Genomic DNA, 5,000 nt, shown 5'->3' on the forward strand with positions numbered 1-5,000 from the left:
TAGGGTTTGCGCAACCAACCCGCCTAACCACCAGTGGCAACCAAAGGTGCTGTTAGCGACGACTTCTGAAGACGCAACGAGACGCGACGGGTTTGCGCCCAGACGCGACGAGGCGATGCGGGATCTGCGCCCAACCGTGCCTACACCCGCCGACTTGATGCGGGAGCTGCTGGCCCAAGCATGCCTAGCGTGCAAGGCCTGCGTGCAAGGCTAGTGTGCAAGGCTCGTGGGCAAGGCTAGTGCGCAAGGCTAGTGCCCAAGGTCTGTGTGCAAGGCTAGTGCCCAAGGCTAGTGAGCATGGCCTGTGTGCAAGGCTAGTGTGCAAGGCTTGTATGCAAGGCTAGTGTGCAAGGCTGGTGTGCAAGGCTTGTGGGCAAGGCTGGTGCGCAAGGCTAGTTCCCAAGGGTTGTGTGCAAGGCTAGTGCCCAAGGCAAGTGCGCAAGGCTCGTGCCCAAAGCTAGTGCGCAAGGCTTGTGTGCAAGGCTACTGCGATGGGCCAGTGCCCAAGGCTTGTGAGCAAGGCTTGTATGCATGGCTTGTGTGCAAGGCTAGCGTCCAAGGCTTGTGCGCATGGCTTGTGCGCAAGGCTTGTGTCCAAGGCTTTTGTGCAAGGCTCGTGCGCAAGGCTAGTGTGCAAGGCTTGTGCGCATTGGCAGGTAGCCCACCAGCATGCACGATCCAAATGCCACTCACGCGACAACACGGTGCCAAGCCGGGCATGGTGTGCACTCAAAACCAATCAACGGACAGAGGTCATGCGTCATGGGGGGGATCTAGCAAGGCCATGGGGAAGGTCATGGAGGACCTTGGAAGCAAGCGCAAGACGAGAGCGAATCGAACAAGGGGCCAGGACGGGGCCTTGTGCCCATGGTCTTCGCAAGACAGCGTCCAAGGCACCCGAAAGCCCAAGGGAACCCAAACCCGGCCGACACTTGCAATCGCACATGCTCTCTGCAACACACCATCAATGCCGCCCAACGGGGCCAGCACGAGCAGTCCTCCGCGGTCCCCTGGCCCTGCGCACGTTTGTCTTCGAAACCGAGCATCAATGCCACAGAAAGTGCCGGGGCGCCAGCTGGAGCCATCATCCGCGTTGCCATGGCTCGCTTGGCCTTGGCTTGCCAGGCCCCGACACGAGCAATCGCGCATTTTCTTTGCAACCGACCATCAATGCCGCCCAACGGGGCCAGCACGAGCAGTCATCCGCGGTCCCCTGGCCCTGCGCACGTTTGTCTTTGAAACCGAGCATCAATGCCACAGAAAGTGCCGGGGCGCCAGCTGGAGCCATCATCCGACGTGCCATGGCTCTGGTCCCATGGTCTTCGCAACCGAGCATTCGTGACACCCGCGGGGCCAGGACACCAACCCTTCCGACACGAGCATTCGCGCATGTTCTTTGGCCACACAACGGCGCCAGCACGAGCAAAATCATCCGCGGTGCGGTGGCCTTGCACGGCCTTTTGTCTTTGGAACCAACCATCAGTGCCACGGGAAGTGCCGGAGTCCCGGCATCCGCGGTGCCAAGTCATTGCGCCCTTGGTCTCTGCAGCGGGGCATGCCGGGCACTCCCAACCATTGCAAGCAAGCAAGCAAGCAAGAAAGAAAGTAAGTAAGTAAGTAAGTATTACATATAGGGGCGGGACATGCGGGGAGATCTGCGAAACGTGCATTACGGGGCACACGCGTACCTACCGGGGCATACCGACCCCTATTGGGGCACACGTGTGCATATCGGGGCATACCGGGCCTATCGGGGCACACGCGTACATACCGGGGCATACCGAGCCCTACTGGGGCACACGTGCGCATATCGGGGCGTACCAAGCCTATCGGGGCATACGCATGTATCCCAAGGCATACCGAGTCTATCCGGGCATACGCGTTCATACCGGGGCGTAACGGGCCTATCGGGGCATACTTGGGCATATCCGGGCAAAAAATGCCCAAAACTTGCGCAACCTTGGCAACCGTGGTCCATTCCTCTCTATATGCCTAGCCTTGCCAACCGTGGTCCATTCCTCACTATATGCCATGGCCTTGTGCCCATGGTCTTCCCAAGACAGCGTCCAAGGCCCCCGGAAGGCCAAGGGAGCCCAACCCAGCAATGCCCTGCTATGGCAAGCCAAGGCCAAGCATTCCGGTGCCTATCCGGGCAAAAATGCAATTCCTCTCTATATGCCTAGCCTTGGCAACCGTGGTCCATTCCCCACCATATGCCATGGCCTTGTGCCCATGGTCTTCCCAAGACAGTGTCCAAGGCGCCCGGAAGGCCAAGGGAGCCCAACCCAGCAATGCCCTGCTTTGGCAAGCCAAGGCCAAGCATTCCGGTGCCTAACCTTGGCAACCGTGGTCCTTTCCTCACCATATGCCATGGCCTTGTGCCCATGGTCTTCGCAAGACATCGTCCAAGGCGCCCAAAAGGCCAAGGGAGCCCAACCCAGCAATGCCTTGCTAGGACAAGCCAAGGCCAAGCATTCCGGTGCCTATCCGGGCAAAAACGCCCAAAGCATGCCCATTCCTTAGCCTATCCAGGCAAAAACGCCCAAAATCTGCACATTCTAGTGCCTATCCGGGCAAAAACGCCCACCAGCATGCCACCCTCCTATAGGGTTTGCGCAACCAACCAGCCTAACCACCAGTGGCAACCAAAGGTGCTGTTAGCGACGACTTCTGAAGACGCAACGAGACGCGACGTGTTTGCGCCCAGACGCGACGAGACGATGCGGGATCTGCGCCCAAGAATGCCTAGACCCGTCGACTTGATGCGGGATCAGCTCGCCCAAGCATGCCTAGTGTGCAAGGCCTGTGTGCAAGGCTAGTGTCCAAGGCTAGTGTGCAAGGCTCATGTGGAACGCTAGTGCGCAAGGCTAGTGCCCAAGGCTTGTGTGCCAGGCCCGTGTGCAAGGCTAGTGTCCAGGGCTTGTGTGCATTGCTTGAGTGCAAGGCTTGTGTGCATTGCTCGAGTGCATGGCTTGTGTGCAAGGGTTGTGCGCAAGGCTAGTGTGCGGGGCTTGTGCGCATGGCTAATGTGCACGGCTTGTGTGCATGGCTACCGTGCAAGGCTAGTTTGCATGGCTAGGGTGCAAGGCTCGCATGCGAGGCTAGTGTGCAAGGCTGCGTGCAAGGGAAGCGTGCAGGGCGAGTGTGCGAGGCCACTGTGCACGGCGCCAGCACTAGCGAGCCATCATCCGCGTTGCCATGGCTCGCTTGGCCTTGGCTTGCCAGGCCCCGACACGAGCAATCGCGCATTTTCTTTGCAACCGACCATCAATGCCGCCCAACGGGGCCAGCACGAGCAGTCCTCCGCGGTCCCCTGGCCCTGCGCACGTTTGTCTTTGAAACCGAGCATCAATGCCACAGAAAGTGCCGGGGCGCCAGCTGGAGCCATCATCCGACGTGCCATGGCTCTGGTCCCATGGTCTTCGCAACCGAGCATTCGTGACACCCGCGGGGCCAGGACACCAACCCTTCCGACACGAGCATTCGCGCATGTTCTTTGGCCACACAACGGCGCCAGCACGAGCAAAATCATCCGCGGTGCGGTGGCCTTGCACGGCCTTTTGTCTTTGGAACCAACCATCAGTGCCACGGGAAGTGCCGGAGTCCCGGCATCCGCGGTGCCAAGTCATTGCGCCCTTGGTCTCTGCAGCGGGGCATGCCGGGCACTCCCAACCATTGCAAGCAAGCAAGCAAGCAAGAAAGAAAGTAAGTAAGTAAGTAAGTATTACATATAGGGGCGGGACATGCGGGGAGATCTGCGAAACGTGCATTACGGGGCACACGCGTACCTACCGGGGCATACCGACCCCTATTGGGGCACACGTGTGCATATCGGGGCATACCGGGCCTATCGGGGCACACGCGTACATACCGGGGCATACCGAGCCCTACTGGGGCACACGTGCGCATATCGGGGCGTACCAAGCCTATCGGGGCATACGCATGTATCCCAAGGCATACCGAGTCTATCCGGGCATACGCGTTCATACCGGGGCGTAACGGGCCTATCGGGGCATACTTGGGCATATCCGGGCAAAAAATGCCCAAAACTTGCGCAACCTTGGCAACCGTGGTCCATTCCTCTCTATATGCCTAGCCTTGCCAACCGTGGTCCATTCCTCACTATATGCCATGGCCTTGTGCCCATGGTCTTCCCAAGACAGCGTCCAAGGCCCCCGGAAGGCCAAGGGAGCCCAACCCAGCAATGCCCTGCTATGGCAAGCCAAGGCCAAGCATTCCGGTGCCTATCCGGGCAAAAATGCAATTCCTCTCTATATGCCTAGCCTTGGCAACCGTGGTCCATTCCCCACCATATGCCATGGCCTTGTGCCCATGGTCTTCCCAAGACAGTGTCCAAGGCGCCCGGAAGGCCAAGGGAGCCCAACCCAGCAATGCCCTGCTTTGGCAAGCCAAGGCCAAGCATTCCGGTGCCTAACCTTGGCAACCGTGGCCCTTTCCTCACCATATGCCATGGCCTTGTGCCCATGGTCTTCGCAAGACATCGTCCAAGGCGCCCAAAAGGCCAAGGGAGCCCAACCCAGCAATGCCTTGCTAGGACAAGCCAAGGCCAAGCATTCCGGTGCCTATCCGGGCAAAAACGCCCAAAGCATGCCCATTCCTTAGCCTATCCAGGCAAAAACGCCCAAAATCTGCACATTCTAGTGCCTATCCGGGCAAAAACGCCCACCAGCATGCCACCCTCCTATAGGGTTTGCGCAACCAACCAGCCTAACCACCAGTGGCAACCAAAGGTGCTGTTAGCGACGACTTCTGAAGACGCAACGAGACGCGACGAGACGATGCGGGATCTGCGCCCAAGAATGCCTAGACCCGTCGACTTGATGCGGGATCAGCTCGCCCAAGCATGCCTAGTGTGCAAGGCCTGTGTGCAAGGCTAGTGTCCAAGGCTAGTGTGCAAGGCTCATGTGGAACGCTAGTGCGCAAGGCTAGTGCCCAAGGCTTGTGTGCCAGGCCCGTGTGCAAGGCTAGTGTCCAGGGCT

Source organism: Tasmannia lanceolata, unplaced genomic scaffold (assembly GCF_043159265.1).
Source record: "Tasmannia lanceolata isolate RefF3 unplaced genomic scaffold, GAP_Taslan_0.1 ptg000053l, whole genome shotgun sequence".
In the NCBI taxonomy this organism is placed as follows: Eukaryota; Viridiplantae; Streptophyta; class Magnoliopsida; order Canellales; family Winteraceae; genus Tasmannia; species Tasmannia lanceolata.